Source organism: Mesoplodon bidens, assembly GCF_964165515.1.
Source record: "Mesoplodon bidens genome assembly, chromosome: 1".
Taxonomy (NCBI): domain Eukaryota; kingdom Metazoa; phylum Chordata; class Mammalia; order Artiodactyla; family Ziphiidae; genus Mesoplodon; species Mesoplodon bidens.
In genome coordinates this window covers 57104513-57124699 of record NC_138176.1, presented here as the reverse complement: position 1 = coordinate 57124699, position 20187 = coordinate 57104513, and the positions used below count along the sequence as shown (strand labels likewise).

The following is a 20187-nucleotide window of genomic DNA, read 5'->3' as shown; positions in this document are numbered from 1 at the left end:
CACTTATATTTGCAAGGGCCCTTTTTCCAAATAAGGACACATTCACAGGTTTTGGATGGACAAATCTTTTAGAGGAGCCTCCAATCAAGCCATTACACATGGTGAACTGAGAGGATTTCTCATGATCCACTGGGATAAGTGTGGGCTTTGACTAAGCAGTGGGATGAAAAGGCATTTTGACACTCCTGAGCATGCAGCATCTTTCCCTTAGTGTCTTGTGGTCCTCATTGCCTGAAAGGTGCTGTGACTTGGCCTGCACATAGCTGTGTCTCTGCACAGAGCTCCTCTACCTATGACTACTGGGGAGAGGGGCTGATGGTGATTCTCTTACACTTATAAGCCTCCAGAGGGATGCCTCTGGGGTTGCAAGCTGTGTTTAAAAAATCATAGTTGACCATCAGAACTTATCCTAGGCTTATCTGCCTCAAACTTGATTAAGTATAAAAATCACTCAGGGAGTTTATTGAAAATAGAAATTCTCAGTTCTCAACCTGTATTAGTTTGCTAAGCACTGCCGTAACACAATGCCATAGACTGGGTGGCTTGAACAAGAGAAAGGTATTTTCTCACAGTTCTGGAAGCTGGAAGTCCAAGATTGAGGTATCAGCAGGTTTGACTTCTCCTGAGGTCTCTGGCTTTCAGACAAGCACTTTCTCACCGTGTCCTCACTGGTTTTTCCTCTGTGCCCATGCACCCCTAGTGACTCTCTTCTTATGAAGACACCAGTCATATTGGATTAGGGCCCACCCTAATGACCTCATTTTAACTTAATCACCTCTTTAAAGACTTTATGTCCAAATAAGGTCATGTGCTGAAGTACTAGGGGTTCGGACCTCAACATGTGGATTTATGGGGGACATAATTTAGCCCATAACCCACAACCCAAGAGACTCTGATTTTAGTGGGTTTGGGATGAGGCTAACAAACTTTTTTAAAGCTATGCCCCAAGATCTAACTGGTTTAGGTGGTCAGAGTCAACATTTTGAGAAAATTCCTTGGTGGACTGGTAATCATTTTGACATTTGTTTTGGCTCCATGTCTTTATATTTTCTTGCTTTTTTCCATATGCAGCAACAAATTAATGCAAATAGAAGATACTCCATGATCCTCTTTGAACATTCCCCAAGACCTCTCCCCAACTCTGGTGTCTGTCTGAGACCTGTTCCCATTCTAGTTCAATAACCTTGAATCTGAGGTGGTTTTGCATCCTGTCTTTTGGACTTGTTATGACATTGACTTAGCCACATAGTATTTAAGGTTTCAACTCAGACCCACTCTACTAGTTTTTTCCACATCTCGGAAAGGATTTGCTGCTCGAGAAGTAAATCTCAGGATGCACCTGCTCAACTAACACACGAGTTTGAGAGCTTGGACATCAGAAACTCAGTGCTTTACAGGGGTCTTAGAAATGCTTCTCAGGTCTCAGGAAGGAAGGAAGCCAGGCAATGACTTGGAGATGTCACCCTGGAGCAAAGAAAGGAGTCTGTCAACTGATGTAAAGAGCCCTGCGTTCAGATTTACACAGCCTGTAGCTCTCCCTTTGTCCTTACAGTCACCTTTCACAGACTGAATATTGTCCCTGTGACTCCCTTTTCCCTTTTACACAGTTGCAGATGTTCATTAAACACAATTTCTACTTTATCAAAATGTTTGGGGTGGGGAGAGGGCACATCAAAGTGTATTTTTACTTTGGCTTCTATATTCTTCTAAGGGTTGGCCAGAGGAAAGGAACAGAAACCCACCATGGGCTAGGTATTGTGCTGGGGTCCACACTATCCTGTTTCATCTTTACAATAGTCCTAGGAGTAAGTATTAGTGTCTCCACTGTACTCAGGAGAAATGAGAGTCCCCTTCAGCTAGTGACTGCTGGACCTGAGGTGCAAGCCCAATCTTGCAGAGGTTTCTTTTTCAAAAGATATTCCAAGTTGGTCTCTATGATTTAAACATAATGAATATGGTTATCTTATAGTCTGTCTGACAATTCTAATAACTGAGATCATTCTGGGTTTGTTTCTTATTGTCTGTTGATTCTGGTGATTTTTTTATGTCATTATTTAGCAGCAGTCTGTATGGTCATACATGTGCTAATGATTATACTTTAAAATGTTTGTAATAATAATTTGAGGTTTAGAATATAGGTATCTCCCTTTAGAAAGAATTTGAATGTGTATCTTTCCAGTATCTGGGTACTGTTAGTCTGGGATCACCTCAATCCAAGATCCAGACTTAACATTTTCTGAACCACCATGTGACTTAAGACTTTCCAGTGACTGGTATTCTTCTGGCTCACACTTACACTCAGGGTTTAGTCTTTTGGGATCTTAGTTTTCTGAGTGTGGGGTCTCATAGTAGATTTCTTTGACACTTATTCTCACCCCAGAAAATAGAAAAAGTTTCTGATTTCCTAAGACTGGAAAATTCCATCAGGCAAAAATAGCTGCCATGCCCACGAATCTCAGTTCCCACTTCCTACTTTGGCCTGGTAATTCCCTATGAAATTAACAGCTTTCCACTGTTTTGAAGATATGTTTAAAAAATTTTAGTCAGCATGTTTACTTATTTTCATTACTTGATTGAATAGTGTAATCTGCCATTACCTGAACACAGAAATCTAGGGGCTTATAATTTCCTTTTTTTAAACATCTTTATTGGCGTATAATTGCTTGGCAAGGTTGTGTTAGTTTCTGCTGTATAACAAAGTGAACCAGCTATATGTATATATATATCCCCATATCCCCTCCCTCTTGTGTCTCCCTCCCACCCTCCCTATCCCACCCCTCTAGGTGCTCACAAAGCACCGAGCTGATCTCCTTGTGCTATGCAGCTGCTTTCCACTAGCTATCTATTTTACATTTGGTAGTGTATATATGTCCATTCCTCTCTCTCACCTCGTCCAGCTTACCCTTCCCTGTCCCCATGTCCTCAAGTCCATTCTCTACATCTGCCTCTTTATTTCTGTCCTGCCCCTAGGTTCATCAGAATTTTTTTTTTAGATTCCATATATATATGTTAGCATACAGTATTTGTTTTTCTCTTTCTGACTTACTTCACTCTGTATGACAGACTCTAGGTCCATCCACCTCACCACAAAAAACTCAATTTCGTTTCTTTTTATGGCTGAGGAATATTCCATTGCATATACGTGCCTCATCTCCTGCATCCATTCATCTGTTGATGGACACTTAGGTTGCTTCCATGTCTTGGCCACTGTAAATAGTGCTGCAATGAACATTCTGGTACATGACTTTTTTTAAAAACATCTTTATTGGAGTATAATTGCTTTATACTGGTGTGTAAGTTTCTGCTTTATAACTAAGTGAATCAGTTATACATATACATATATCCCCATATCTCTTCCCTCTTGCATCTCCCTCCCTCCCACCCTCCCTATCCCACCCCTCTAGGTGGTCACAAAGCACTGAGCTGATGTCCCTGTACTATGTGGCTGCTTCCCACTAGCTATCGGTTTTATGTTTGATAGTGTATATATGTCCATGCCACTCTCTCACTTTGTCGCGGCTTACCCTTCCCCCTCCCCATGTCCTCAAGTCCATTCTCTAGTAGGTCTATGTCTTTATTCCCATCCTGCACCTAGGTTCTTCATGACCATTTCTTTCTTTTTATTTTTTTTTTAGATTCCATATATATGTGATAGCATATGGTATTTGTTTTTCTCTTTTCGGTTTACTTCACTCTGTTATGACACACACTAGGTCCATCCACCTCATGAAAAATAACTCAATTTCGTTTCTTTTTATGGCTGAGTAATATTCCATTGTATATATGTGCCACATCTTCTTTATCCATTCATCTGTCGATGGACACTTAGGTTGCTTCAGTGTCCTGCCTATTGTAAATAGTGCTGCAATGAACATTGTGGTACATGACTATTTTTAAATTATGGTTTTCTCAGGGTATATGTCCAGTAGTTGGATTGCTGGGTCCTATGGTAGTTCTACTTTTAGTTTTTTAAGGAACCTCCATACTGTTCTCCATAGTGGCTGTATCAATTTACATTCCCACCAACAGTGCAGGAGGGTACCCTATTCTCCACACCCTCTCCAGCATTTATTTTTTGTAGATTTTTTGATGATGGCCATTTTGACCGGTGTGAGGTAATATCTCATTGTAGTTTTTATTTGCATTTCTCTAATGATTAGTGATACTGAGCATCGTTTCATGTGTTTGTTGGCAATCTGTATATCTTCTTTGGAGAAATGTCTACTTAGGTCCTCTGCCCACTTTTGGATTGGGTTGTTTGTTTGTTTTTTTGCTATTGAGCTACGTGAGCTGCTTGTATATTTTGGAGATTAATCCTTTGTCAGTTGCTTCCTTTGCAAATATTTTCTCCCATTACGAGGGTTGTCTTTTCATCTTGTTTATAGTTTCCTTTGCTGTGCAAAAGCTTTTAAGTTTCATTAGGTCCCATTTGTTTATTTTTATTTTCATTTCTCTAGGAGGTGGGTCAAAAAGGATGTTGCTGTGATTTATGTCACAGAGTGTTCTGCCTATGTTTTCCTCTAAGAGTTTTATAGTGTCCGGCCTTACATTTAGGTCTTTAATCCATTTTGAGTTTATTTTTGTATATGGTGTTAAGGAGTGTTTTAATTTCATTCTCTTTCATGTAGCTGTCCAGTTTTCCCAGCACCACTTATTGAAAAGCCTGTCTTTTCTTCATTGTATATTCTTGCCTTCTTTAACAAAGATAAGGTGACGATATGTGTGTGGGTTTATCTCTGGGCTTTCTCTCCTGTTCCATTGATCTATATTTCTGTTTTTCTGCCAGTACCATACTGTCTTGATTACTGTAACTTTGTAGTAAAGTCTGAAGTCAGGGTGCCTGATTCCTCCAGCTCTGTTTTTCTTTCTCAAGATTGCTTTAGCTATTTGGGGTCTTCTGTGTTTCCACAAATTGTGAAATGTTTTGTTCTAGTTTTGTGAAAACTGCCATTAGTATTTTGATAGGGATTGCATTGAATTTGTAGATTGCTTTGGGTAGTAGAGTCATTTTCACAGTTTTGATTCTTCCAATCCAAGAATGTTGTATACCTCTTCATCTGTTTGTATCATCTTTAATTTCTTTCATCAGTGTCTTATGCTTTTCTACATACAGGTCTTTTGTCTCCTTAGGTAGGTTTATTCCTAGGTGTTTTATTCTCTTTTGTTTCAATGGTAAATGGGATTGTTTCCTTAATTTCTCTTTCAGATTTTTCATCATTAGTGTATAGGAATGCAAGAGATTTCTGTGCATTAGTTTTGTGTCCTGCTACTCTACTAATTTCATTGATTAGCTCTAGTAGTTTTCTGGTAGCATCCTTAGCATTCTCTATGTATAGTATCATGTCATCTGCAAACAGTGACAGCTTTACTTCTTCTTTTCCAATTTTGATTGTTTTTATTTCTTTTTCTTCTCTGATTGCTGTGGCTAAAACTTCCAAAACAATGTTGAATAATAGTGGTGAGAGTGTACAACCTTGTCTTGTTCCTGATCTTAGTAGAAATGCTTTCAATTTTTCACCATTGAGAACGATGTTGGCTGTGGGTTTTTCATATATGGCCTTTATTATGGTGAGGTAGTTTCCCTCTCTGCCCACTTTCTGGAGAGTTTTTAGCATAAATGGGTGTTGAATTTTGTCAAAAGCTTTTTCTGCATCTATTGAGATTATCAAATGGTTTTTCTCCTTCAATTTGTTAATATGCTGTATCATATGGATTTGCATATATTGAAGAATCCTTGCATTCCTGGGGTAAACTCCACTTGATCATGGTGTGTGTGATCGTTTTAATGTGCTGTTGGATTCTGTTTGCTCATATTTTGTTCAGGATTTTTGCATGTATGTTCATTAGTGATATTGAACTGTAACTTTCTATTTTTTGTGGTATCTTTATCTGATTCTGGTATCAGGGTGATGGTGGCCTCGTAGAATTAGTTTGGGAGTGTTCCTCTGTCTACTATATTTTGGAAGAGTTTGAGAAGGATAGGTGTTAGCTCTTGTCTAAATGTTTGATAGAATTCACCTGTGAAGCCATCTGGTCCTGGCCTTTTGTTTATTGGAAGTTTTTTTTTTTTTTTTTTTTTTTCGGTACGCGGGTTTCTCACTGCTGTGGCCTCTCCCGTTGGAGAGCACAGGCTCCAGATGCGCAGGCTCAGCGGCCATGGCTCATGGGCCAAGCCACTCCACAGCATGTGGGATCCTCCTGGACTGGGGCCGAACCTGTGTCCCCTGCATCAGCAGGCAGACTCTCAATCACTGCGCCACCAGGGAAGCCCTGTTGGAAGATTTTTAATCACAGTTTCAATTTCAGTGATTGGTCTGTTAATATTTTCTATTTCTTCCTGGTTCAGTTTCAGAACGTTGTGCTTTTCTAAGAATTTGTCCATTTTTTCCAGGTTGTCCATTTTATTGGCATATAATTGCTCGTAGTAGTCTCTCATGATCCTTTGTATTTCTGTGGTGTCAGTTGTTACTTCTCCTTTTTCATTTCTAAGTCTGTTGATTTGAGTCTTCTCCCTTTTTTTCTTGATGAGTCTGGCTAATGGTTTATCAATTTTGTTTATCTTCTCAAAGAACCAGCTTGTAGTTTTCTTGATCTTTGTTATTGTTTTCTTCATTTCTTTTTCATTTATTTCTGATCAGATTTTTATGATTTCTTTCCTTCTGCTAACTTTGGGAATTTTTTGTTCTTCTTTCTCTAATTGCTTAAGATGTAAGGTTAGGCTGTTTATTTGAGATTTGCTTGTTTCTTGAGGTAGGATTGTATTTCTATAAACTTCCCTCTTAGAACTGCCTTTGCTGCATCCCATAGGTTTTGGGTCATTGTGTTTTCATTCTCATTTGTTTCTAGGTAGTTTTTGATTTCCTCTTTGATATCTTCAGTGATCTCTTAGTTATTTAGTAGTGTATTGTTTAGTCCCCATATGTTTGTATTTTTTACAGTTGTTTTCCTGTATTTCGTATCTAGTCTCATAGTGTTGTGGTCAGAAAAAATACTTGATACAATTTCAATTTTCTTAAATTTACCAAGGTTTGATTTGTGACCCAAGATCTGATCTATCTTGGAGAATGTTCCATGAGCACTTGAGAAGAATGTGTATTCTGTTGTTTTTGGATGGAATGTCCTATAAATATCAATTAAGTCCATCTTGTTTAATGTATCATTTAAATCTTGTGTCTCCTTATTTATTTTAATTTTGGATGATCTGTCCATTAGTGAAAATGGGGTGTTAAAATCCCCCACTATTATTGTGTTACAGTCGATTTCCCCTTTCATGGCTGTTAGCACTTGCCTTATGTATTGAGGTGCTCCTATGTTGGGTGCAAAAATATTTATAATTGTTATATCTTCTTCTTGGATTCATCCCTTGATCATTATGTAGTGTCCTTTTTGTCTCTTGTAATAGTCTTTATTTTGAAGTCTATCTTGTCTGATATGAGAATTGCTAATCCAGCTTTCTTTTAATTTCCGTTTACATGGAATATCTTTTTCCATCCCCTCACTTTCATTACGCATGAAGTGGGTCTCTTGTAGACAGCATATGTATGGGTCTTTTTTTTTGTAACCATTTGGCCAGTCTAAGTCTTTTGGTTGGAGCATTTAATGCATTTACATTTAAGGTAGCTATCACTATGTATGTTCCTATTACCGTTTCTTAATTGTTTTGGGTTTGTTATTTTAGGTCTTTTCCTTCTCTTGTGTTTCCTGCCTAGAGAAATTTCTTTAGCATTTGTTTTAAAGCTGGTTTGGTGGTGCTTAATTCTCTTAACTTTTGCTTGTCTGTAAACGTTTTAGTTTCTCTGCCGAATCTGAATGAGATCCTTGGTGGGTAGAGTAATCTTGGTGGTAGGTTTTTCCCTTTCTTCACTTTAAATATGTCCTGCCACTCCTTTCTGGCTTGCAGAGTTTCTGCTGAAAGATTAGGTGTTAACCTTATGGTGATTCCATTGGATGTTATTTGTTGCTTTTCCCTTGCTGCTTTTAATATTTGTTTTTTGTATTCAATTTTTGATAGTTTGATTAATATGTATTTTGGCATGTTTCTCCTTGGATTTATCCTTTATGGGACTTTCTGCACTTCCTGGACTTGATTGACTATTTCCTTTCCCATGTTAGGGAAGCTTTTGACTCTAACCTCTTCAAATATTTTCTCAGACCCTTTCTTTTTCTCTTCCTCTTCTGGGACCCTTATAATTTGAATGTTGGTGTGTTTAATGTTGTCCCAAAGGTCTCTGAGACTGTCCTCAATTCTTTTCATTATTTTTTCTTTATTCTGCTCTGTGGTAGTTATTTCCACTATTTTATCTTCCAGGTCACTTATCCGTTCTGCTGCCTCAGTTATTCTGCTATTGAGTCCTTCTAGAGAATTTTTAATTTCAGTAATTGTGTTGTTCAGCATTGTTTGTTTGCTCTTTAGTTCTTCTAGGTCCTTGTTAACCATTTCTTTATTTTCTTCATTGTGTTTCTGAGATTTTGAGTCATCTTTACTATCATTATTCTGAATTCTTTTTCATGTAGACTACCTATTTCCTCTTCATTTGTTTGGTGTGGTGGGTTTTTACCTTGTTCCTTCATCTGCTGCATATTTCTTTGTCTTCTCATTTTGTTTACCTTATTGTGTTTGGGGTCTCCTTTTTCCAGGCTGCACATTCGTAGTTCCCATTTTTTTTTGTCTGCCCCCTGAGGGTGAAGTTGGTTCACTGGCTTGTGTAGCCTTCCTGGTGGAGAGGACTGGTGCCTGTGTTCTGGTGGTTGGGGCCTGGATCTTGTCTTTCTGGTAGGCAGGGCCACGTCTGGTGGTGTGTTTTGGGCATGTCTGTGAACTTAGTATGATTTTAGGCAGTCTCTCTGCTAATGGGTAGGGTTGTGTTCCTGTCTTGCTAGTTGTTCGGCATGGGATGTCCAGCACTGGAGCTTGTTTTTGGTTGGGTGGATCTGGGTCTTACCGTTGAGACGGAGATCTCTGGCAGAGCTCTTGCTGATTGATATTACATGGGGCCAGGAGGTCTCTGGTGGTTCAATGTCTGGAACTTGGCTCTCCCACCTCAGAGGCTCAGGCCTGATACCAGACCAGAGCACCAAGACCTTGTCAGCCACACAGCTCTTATGCTGTAACCTCAGAGCCAGAACAGTACCCAGCACATAGGAGACAGTTAATGAACATTTGTTCAATGAATAAGTGAACTGTCTTGGTAAATATCTGCAGTGACCTGAACTTGAAGGCCTGACTGTTGCCTTTCTCTGGATGAGAAGTTTTAGATTTATTCTCTTGGGCACTAAACAGTTGAACCTAAAATGGTCTGATGGAAACATGTTTCTAATCAACCAAGAAATGCCTTTAAAAAGAGCAGCACAGAGATGTCTCAGGAGGAAAGTAGTCTCGCAGTCAGGTCACTCCTGGGCCCTGCCTGGTGTCCAACTCACCCCCAGTCATGAGTTAAGGGCCTATAATTTTTCTTCTTATCCATTCATGGTGGTTTATCTCTCACTTTCTCTCTCTCTCTCTCTTTTTTTTTTTTTTTTTTTTTTGTGAGGTGCTGCCTTTTACACTGTCCTGGACCTTCCCACTGTTTCATGTCCTGGCAGCTTGGGTCTGTGGATTAGTGGTATGTTTTATAGCTTCATAGTTATGTCACATTCATGGATGTCTTATATAAGTCCTAGGCAATCTTGAAAACACAGATTATCTATGTTTATAAACTGTGGGGAAATAAATCCTACTGATGCTGAGTGCCCCATTTCTAGCCCTTTCTAACATGATAGACAGAGGCATAATCACGACACCTCGTTAAGTCAGTAAATTGAGAGGAATTTGCCCAATACCATGAAATAAGGTGTTTCTAAAATGTGTGTGTTCATATGTGTGTGTGTAGTAAAGGGTTTGGTTTTTCCCAAAGCATGGATTGGCCTTTGCCCTTAGCTTCTGGGAGAAAATAATCTATTCCAACCTGATGAATGTCCTTGTTTAGGGTGAGTGCTAGTCACATTAGGAAGACCAATCACGTGACTGAGCGAGGGACTTTGGGTCACATGCTGTCACTTGACCTGGGGATTGAGACATCCACATGGGCAATCAATCAATCATGCCAATGTAACAAAGTCCCTATAAAAACTCTGGACATCAAAGCTCAGGTGACCTTCTCTGGTTGGCAATACTCTGTGTGTGTTGTCACATGTCAACACCAGGAGGACAACTTTTCCTGACTCCTAGGGAAAAAGACAATGTAAAGTTTGTGTTTGAAGACATCAATTTCTGACCTATGTGTCTTTTCCTTTGGCTTATATTATTATGTATCCTTTGCTGTAATACACCATAACTGTGACTATAAGAGGTTTTTGTGAGTTCTGAGAGTTCTTCTAGCAAAAAATTGATACTGAGCATGCAGTGAGAACAGTCTGGTGAAGGACTGTTTCCTCAACCTTTTCAGTTTGGCCAACACAGGGCAGTAAATGTATGTGTACATGCATAAGTATGTGTGTGTGTATGTGTGTGTGTATGTGTGTGTGTATAGTACAACACTGACATGGATTTCTGGTAAAGAGAACAGCTGAAGGATATAGTATATTAATAAGTCTTAGATAGTTTTCTCCTTGCATCTTTAAATTCAACCTGCTGACTGTGAGATCTTTCCTACTGACCTTTTATTCCAAAACCAAACTCTGACCCCGGGATGGGTATCATATTCATCCCCGTGTACTTTGTACACATCTGCAGTTCCTGTCAGTCTGTGTTTACTTTGCCTGCAACTCTGCTTAAAGAAAGAGAGTGAATTCACAGAAATGTTTTTTCCCTACTAAGATTTGGGACCCCATAAATCATGGTGACAAGAAATGTGATGATGGTCTCTTTCTGTTCTTGAGGAGGTAGGAACAGGAGAAGCATGCAGGTTCGGATACGGTTTTGTAATTTTTACCAGTGGTAGCACCATCAGAAGGATTCCAGCAGGCTAGCTCCTCAGCCCTAACTAGGTAATTCTCTACTTGAATGTTCCTGCAATGAAAATTCAGAGACATCCACCAGTATCACTCAAGCCGTTTAGTACCTGCTGTGGAACTCCTGGCAGTTAACAATGAAATTGTCAAGATTTCCTTTTTGCTCCCTTCCAAGCAGGCAGGGCATTGTTTTTATCTCCTGGTTTAGCACATGAATCAATCCTTTTGTACATGATTCGTGGGACTGTGCATGTTTTCAGAAACTGTCTGGCTTTATACCTGGCAGACTGCCTTGTTGAGAAGTAGTTCTGCAAATGAGAAAGAAGATATGCAGATTTTCACATGTCCCCACATTGAATTATAAGGCAGTCAAAAAAGATTGCCATTTTATGGCCTGGTATTTGGTTTTAGTCATTTTCATTCTTAGATATATTCCTTCCAGAAATTAAATTTAAAAAGATTATTTAAAAATATTGGTATTTTGCAGATTGTGGTTAACAAGAGAGGGGAGTAGACATGTGACAAGGTGGTCAAGTGGGAGGAGAAGGAATACCGAGTAAGTGTTTTAACTCCTGTAAAGCTTGGTGTGCTTGAATGGTATATATTTCATTTTCCAATAAGACTTTATTTAAAAAGAATCAATCCAGTTTGGTTTAATTTGTGCCTTGAGGCCATTCACAGGGCATTCTCTAAGTAAAGCACTTTGTATGCCTCCATGCACAAAGGTAGAGGGCTTATGCATCAATTAACCTGTCAGAAAACTTTTGTCGATGGACTATCCATAGTAAAAAAAAAAAAAAAGTTCCATTTTTCTATAGAATATCCATACTAAAAGTAATTCCATTTGTCTACAGAATATCCATAGTAAAAAAAAAAAAATCCATTTGTCTATGGACTATCCATAGTTAAAAAAAAATTGTAAGATTTGGCAATCAACACATGTGTAATAGTATATGGGTGTAGTAATTTTGAGAGACCTGAAAAATACAGTTTTATAGCAGAAAAAATTAAAAAGTGGATCTTGGTTTGCTGAAGCTAGAAGAGTCATTTACATTGAAAGAAAGCCCCAATAAAATTAGATTTATTATATAAATGTTCATTTTCACCTAACTTATTTAGGATTATGTCTACCTTATAAAGAAAACTTGCCTTTTAATTTAATTTCTGCACCATGAAACAGATTTAAGTACATCCCATAGATAAGGTTTACTTGCTATGGTTTTAAAAAAAGAAAATGCTCAATGCAAAGATTCATGAAACCTAAAGGTTTTGCCAAACTTAAAATACTAATTAAAAAATGAGCTCAATTCCCTGACTAAAAGAGAGAAATCAGTGTAAAACTACTTAAAGAATTCTCCACACTTTGGCGTCTTAATACGGGGTCCACGGATGGTGTCTGGGGCATCCACAGATGAAATTATATAGAATATTGTGTTTGTGCATATATGCATTTGGAGGGGAGGTGGTCTAGTGCTTTGGCTCTTAGGGCTTAAGCACTACTCTGAGTTTAGATGTGGGGTAGAGAAGATGCTGTGGCATTTCTGTGCCTACTCAGTCTAGGATAAAGGCACAGCCAGAACCTGTGCTGATCCTTTTCATTTTGGATATTCTATTTCCAGAATTATAAGATATACCTCAGTTTGGTCACAAGGTAAGTACTGGGACTTCCTCAGCTGTGTTTCTATCACTTTTTTCCAGTTTACCAATGGGCTTTCTTGATTATCTTGAAGTTGTATTTAGAATCTGGGTAGTATTTTTACTGAATACATTTCTAGGGTACTAGGGAGAAACTCTGTGTGTGTGTGTTTCTTCGTGTCTGAAGAATAGTAGGTGTTGAAAAGATGTGTACTGAGTAAAAGACAATGAATAAAATGAATGTAATAATGAATGAATAACCAAATATTTAGAATTATGTAATTTAACTTCTTTTTTTACTGTCATAATTTATTTATTCATTTATTTACAATTTTAATAAAAATTAATTGGGGCCTATTGTATTCTTGGACCTTGGCTGAAATTCAGAGATTAAAGAGCTCCCCAATCTAAAGAAGGGGGGGCAACAAATAAAAAGGCATGTAAATTAACTTCTTGAATGAAGCCCTTGCTTGGTTAAAACAGGAAATTTAAAAAGGGGATTGAGACGAGGCTTTTTCTGTTCCCACTGTGATCCTCTGCAGGAGAAGGACACCCATCTACACTGGTCATCAGTGATTTTGTGTTCTCATAAAACCTTTGGGGAAATGGTAATTTTTTGTTTTTGTAATTTTAGCTATCCAACTTGATAAAGTCAATCTTTAAATATATTGTGCCTGGTCTTTTCTGGACAACTTGAGTGGACCCACGGGTACAGCAGCCGGTTTGGTCTCTTCCACGTTGATTTTGAAGATCCAGCAAGACGCCAAGTGCCTCACACGTCAGCCAAGGAGTATGCTAAGATTATCCGAAACAATGGCCTGGAGGGACCTCTATAGGAAGGGTGGCTGGGCAATTTCACCTGGAGAAGGGGCCTCTGCTCTCGGAAAGGAAATCTGTTTTGGTAGATCCTTCAGACATCCTCAAGCCTTTGTAATAAATAGGTCCTACCAGCTGATCCGTGATCATGAAGTCTGAATATGTAACGCCTGGGGATGTATTTAATGATGGCTTTTACTCTATTTGTAGTTGATCAATGAAGCTTTTTAAAAAAATAGATTAGAAAACTGCTGCAATTGATTTTTATATTAAGAAATCAGATGGACTTGGAAACTTCGATTTAAATCCTTAGAATTTTTCTAGAAAAATAATGCAAAATTTATAAACACAGTGTGCTCATGATTTGCAACTCTAATGGCAGAACACTTATTATAAAAATACTTGTTTATGAGCCTATTGTTTTCTATTTACATAAGCTGTTCTTTGCTTTTGTAGGTCCATTGTCATGTGTTCCATAACTTTCTACTATTTAATCTAGTATAAAAATCAAAATTAACAGTTAGTCCCATTGTATCATTATGCATTCTGTTCACCAAAGGGATTAACTGATAACCGACTTAATAAAATGGATTGGTTGATATATTTGGCACATAGTTTACCTATGCATGAACAAGTACATCTTTCTCTTGCCTGATAAACTTTTGGAAAATAAGAAAGTAATAAAACAAACCAGAATGTGAATGGCAAAACAGAGTATTTGAGCGTTGATGTTTAAAGAAATTGGATTCCTACTCTATAACCACACCAGATTAAAAGCAAAAGAATGAGCAGGGCATGGTGTCTACTTTTGGATATTTTTAAAAATTAAGGATCCGGGGCTTCCCTGGTGGCACAGTGGTTAAGAATCTGCCTGCCAATGCAGGGGACACGGGTTCAAGCCGTGGTCCAGGAAGATCCCACATGCCACAGAGCAACTAAACCCATGCCCCACAACTACTGAGCCTGCACTCTAGAGCCCGCAAGCCAAAACTACTGAAGCCCATGTGCCACAACTACTGAAGCCCACGTGCCTAGAGCCTGTGCTCCACAGTAAGAGAAGCCACTGCAATGAGAAGCCCACGCACTGCAGCAAAGAGTAGCCCCTGCTCTCAGCAACTAGAGAAAACCCGCATGCAGCAGCGAAGACCCAATGCAGCCAAAAATTAAATAAAAGAATAAATAAGTAAATTTATATTAAAAAAAATTAAGGATCTGTCAGAACATTGATGACAGCCAGGAAATAAATACATGAGTTAATTGACTCATGTCAATTAACATGAGGGGAGGATTTCTCCCCTTGGTGGTTGAAATGCCTGAGGTGTATGTGAGGTTGCTTGGATTTGGACATTTTACTCAGCTTCCTCAGTGGGGGTCAGGAAGAGATATAGGGCTCCCTCTGGACTTCCTGTCTTCACTCCATCACATCTTCCACATATGTGGACTTTGTGCCCTCACATCCATATTTAAGTAATATTTACTAAACTTTCATGTGTCTATCAGGCTTGAAGAGAAGAGGTAAGTATTATCACCCCATTTTGCACACCGAGAAACTGAGGCTGCACTAATGTGCATCTTCCTCAAGTCACATCAATGCTTGTTTGCTGGACCTGGCACCTCCTTGGCATCAGCTCTGTTATGACCAGCACAGTGTAGATTGTGGTGTCATCGAAGTCTTCTCTGCATTTTTTAAAAATTAAAAAAGAAACAAGTGTGTGGAGTTACTTTATGCAGGAAGACATAGGAAAGGTGGTTTTCTATATTCTCCTCCTGCTTGCCTGAGGAAATGGAACATACTTTGCCATTCTCTTAAGGCTTTGGCCCCGAGCGGATGCTCTTCCATTTTTAAAAAACACTGTGGTCAGTTTCTGGATTGTTTTCATGTTCATAATCAGGGAATTATTTACAGCAAAGTACATTCTCTCAGTAACTTTGGACAGAGTGAGAAAGAAACCGTCATAGTAGTTCAATAAACGTGGATGCACTGGGGAAAATTATATTAAAATTAAAATGGTATACATAGGAATTTCTATTACATCTTTGCCACTCGTTTGTTATTTTTATTGTTTAATGAAACATTATCTCACAATTTGTGTTCATATTAAAAGCACATTTCCAAATCTTATTTCATTCTTCTCCTATCTAGCCTGTCTTTTTCATTTTTACCATGCATCTTATTTACAGTTTCTGTGCCCTCCTTATATTATCTTGCAAGACAACTGAGTTTTCCTTTTAATTAGGATGTTGCTTTGAATACTACTTATCTTGCAGGGCATATTTACAAGTTTTACAACAATACAAATGAGCATTGTATTTTTGTTACCAAAACTGGAAAATTAATATTCTTGCTGTAAATAAAACGATTTGTCACATTTGGTCTACCAATTGAAACAAACAATCTAGCATCAGTGGCTGGGCTGCCTCACAGTGCTGTGGCCTCCGCAGACCTCTGCTGCATTTGAAAAGCCAGCTCTTTGTTCCAAGAGATGGATCAAACCAAAGGTGCTTCTCTAATTAGCCCTGTAAATTAAAATTGTCATAGGTGGGGGATCTTCAAGATGGCAGAGGAGTAAGATGTGGAGATCACCTTCCTCCCCACAAACACATCAGAAGTACATCTACATGTGGAACAACTCCTACAGAACACCTACTGAACGCTGGCAGAAGACCTCAGACTTCCCAAAAGGCAAGAAAATCCCCACATACCTGGGTAGTGGAAAAGAAAAAAGGAAAAACAGAGACAAAAGAATATGGACAGAATCTGGGCCTCTACGAGGGAGCTGTGAAGGAGGAAAAGTTTCCACACACTAGGAAGACCCTTCACTGGAGGAGACGTGGGTTGGGTGGGGGGGGAAGCTTCAGAGCCATGGAAGAGAGCACAGCAATAGGGGTGCAGAGGGCAAAGCAGAGAGATTCCCCCACAGAGGATTGGTGCCAACCAGCACTCACCAGCCTGAGAGGCCTGTCTGCTCACCAACTGGGGCAGGTGGGGACTGAAAGCTGAGGCTCAGGCTTCGCAGTACAAATCCCAGGGAGAGGACAGGGGTTGGCTGCATGAACACAGCCTGAAGGGGGCTAGTGCACCACAGCTAGCCCGGCGGGAGTCCAGGAAAAAGTCTGGGCCTGTCTAAGAGGCAAGAGACTGTTGTTTCAAGGTGAACAAGGAGAGGGGATTCCTTCCCTGTCTGCCCACAGAAGGCAGAGCACCACCTAAATGAGCTCCAGAGACGGGCGTGAGCCACAGCTATCAGCTTGGACACCAGAGACGGTCATGAAACATTAACGCAGCTGTTGCAGCCACCAAGAATCCTGTGTGCAAGCACAGATCACTATCCACACCCGCCATGACCCGCTGCCAAATGGAGCCTGTGCAGCCCGCCACTGCCAGGGTCCTGTGATCCAGGGACTACTTCCCTGGGAGAACACATGGTGTGCCTCAGGCTGTTGCACTGTTATGTTGGCCTCTGCTGCCACAGGCTCGCCCCACATTCCAATTAGGACTACTGTACCCCTCCCTCCCCCGGGCATGAGCGAGCAAAAGCTCCCTAATCAGCCGCTGCTTTAACCCCCTAATTTCTGGGCAGGGAACAGATGCCTAAGGGTGACCTACATGCAGAGGTGGGGCCAAAACCAAAGCTGAACCCCAGGATCTCTAAGAACAAAGAGAGAAAGAGAAATTTCTCCCAGCAGCCACAGGAGCAGTGGATTAAATTCCCACAATCAACCTGATGTACGCTGCATCTGTGGAATACCTGAATAGAAAATGAATCATCCCAAAATTTAGGCAGTGGACATTAGGAGCAACTGTAGAATAGGGTTTGCTGTCTGTGACTGATTTGTTTCTGATTTTTCTGTTTATCTTAGTATAGCTTTTAGAACTTCTTATCACTGGTGGATTTGTTTATAGGTTTGGTTGCTCTCTTTTATTATTATTAATTAAAAATTTTTTATTTAAATAAATTTTTATTATTTTTCTTTCTTTTTTTCTTGCTCTTCTTCTGGGCCATGAGACTGACAGGGTTTTGGTGCTCTGGCCTGGTGTCAGGCCTGAGCTTCTGAGGTGGAAGAGCTGAGTTCAGGACATTGGGCCACCAGAGAACTCACGGCACATAGTAATATCAATTGGCGGAGCTCTGCCAGAGATATCCATCTCAATGCTAAGACCCAGATCCACCCAACCAACAGCAAGCTCCAGTGCTGGATGCCCCATGCCAAACAACTAGCAAGAAAGGAACACGACACCACCCATTAGCAAACAGGCTGCCTAAAATCATACTAAGTTCACAGACACCCCCAAAACAGAAAACTGGACATGGTCCTGCCCACCCCAAAGACAAGATCCAACACCCACCCACCAGAACACAGGCACTAGTCGCCTCCACCAGCAAGGCTACACAAGTAACTGAATCAACCTTATCCACTGGGGGCAGACACCAAAAACAACAGGAACTACGAACTGGTAACATGCCAAAAGGAGACCCCAAACACAGTAAGTTTAACACAATGAGAAGACAGAGAAATATGCAGCAGATGAAGGAGCAAGGTAAAAACCCACCAGACCAAACAAATGAAGAGGAAATAGGCAGTCTACCTGAAAAAGAATTCAGAGTAAAGATGATCCAAAATCTCAGAAATACAATGGAGAAAATACAAGAAACGTTTAACAAGGACCTAAGAGAACTAAAGAGCAAACAATGATGAAGAACACAATAAATGAAATTAAAAATTCTCTAGAAGGACTCAATAGCAGAATAACTGTGGCAGAAGAACGGATAAGTGACCTGGAAGATAAAATAGTGGAAATAACTACCACAGAGCAGAATAAAGATAAAAGAATGAAAAGAATTGATGACAGTCTCAGAAACCTCTGGGACAACATTAAACACACCAACATTCAAATTATAGGTGTCCCAGAAGAAGAAGAGAAAAAGAAAGGGTTTGAGAAAATATTTGAAGAGCTTATAGTCAAAAGCTTCCCTAACATGGGAAAGGAAATAATCAAGTCCAGGAAGTGCAGAGAGTCCCATAAAGGATAAATCCAAGGAGAAACACACCAAGACACATATTAATCAAACTATCAAAAATTAAATACAAAGAAAAAATATTAAAAGCAGCAAGGGAAAAGCAACAAATAACATAGAAGGGAATCCCCATAAGGTTAACAGCTGATCTTTCAGCAGAAACTCTGCAAGTCAGAAAGGAGTGGCAGGACATATTTAAAGTGATGAAAGGGAAAAACCTACAACCAAGATTATTCTACCCAGCAAGAAGCTAATTCAGATTTGATGGACAAATTAAAATATTTACAGACAAGTAAAAGTTAAGAGAATTAAGCACCACCAAACCAGCTTTACAACAAATGCTAAAGAAACTTCTTTAGACAGGAAACACAAGAGAAGGAAAAGACCTATAATAACAAACTCAAAACAATTAAGAAAATGGTAAAAGGAACATACATATCGATAATTACCATAAATATAAATGGATTAAATGCTCCAACCAAGAGACATAGACTGGCTGAATGGATACAAAAGCAAGACCTGTATATATGCTGTCTACAAGAGATCCACATCAGACCTAGGAACACATACAGACTGAAAGTGAGGGGCTGGAAAAAGATATTCCATACAAATGGAAATCAAAAGAAAGCTGGAGTAGCAATTCTCATATCAGACAAAATAGACTTTAAAATAAAGACTATTACAAGAGACAAAGAAGGACACTACATAATGATCAAGGGATCAATCCAAGAAGAAGATATAACAATTATAAATATTTATGCACCCAACATAGGAGCACTTCAATACATAAGGCAAATGCTAACAGCCATTAACGGGGAAATCAACAGTAACACAATCATAATAGGGGACTTTAACAATCCACTTTCACCAGTGCACAGATCATCCAAAATGAAAATAATTGAGGAAACACAACATTTAAATGACACATTAAATAAGATGGACTTATTTTATATTTATAGGACATTCCATCCAAAAACAACAGAATACACTTTCTTCTCAAGTGCTCATGGACTATTCTCCAGGATAGATTATATCTTGTGTCACAAATCAAGCCTTTGTAAATTTAAGAAATTGAAATTGTATCAAGTATCTTTTCCAGCCACAATGCTATGAGACTAGATATCAATTACAGGAAAAAAACTGTAAAAAATACAAACACATGGAGGCTAAACAGTACACTACTAAATAACCAAGAGATCACTGGAGAAATCAAAGAGGAAATCAAAAAATACCTAGACACAAATGACAATGAAAACACGATGACCCAAAACCTATAGGATACAGCAAAAGCAGTTTTAAGAGGGAAGTTTATAGCAATACAATCCAACCTCAAGAAACAAGAAAAGTCTCAAATAAACAAACTTATCTTACACCTAAAGCAACTACAGAAAGAGGAACAAAAAAACCTCCAAAGTTAGCAAAAGGAAAAAAATCACAAAGATCAGATCAGAAATAAGTGAAAAAGAAATGAACAAAATGATAGCAAAGATCATTAAAACTAAAAGCTGGTTCTTTGAGAAGATAAACAAAATTGATAAACCATTAGCCAGACTCATCAAGAAAAAGAGGGAGAGAACTCTAATCAATAAAATTAGAAATGATAAAGAACAAGTTACAACAGACACCTCAGAAATACAAAGCATCCTAAGAGACTACTACAAGCAACTCCATGCCAATAAAATGGACAACCTGGAAGAAATGGACAAATTCCTAGAAAAGCACAACCTTCCAAGACTGAACCAGGAAGAAAAAAAAAATATGAACAGATCTATGACAAGCACTGAAATTG

At 39.1% G+C, this 20187-nt stretch overlaps 1 pseudogene across 1 annotated transcript in view; it reads left to right on the top strand.

Annotated features, from left to right (window-relative positions):
- LOC308607063 (cytosolic beta-glucosidase-like) overlaps window positions 1–13400 on the top strand; it is a 150768-nt pseudogene extending 137368 nt beyond the window's left edge. The window contains exon 5 of the transcript in view: window positions 13199–13400. The product of the transcript in view is annotated as a cytosolic beta-glucosidase-like (transcript). The remainder of the gene's footprint in view (window positions 1–13198) is intronic.
- The last annotated feature ends 6787 nt before the right edge of the window (window positions 13401–20187 follow it).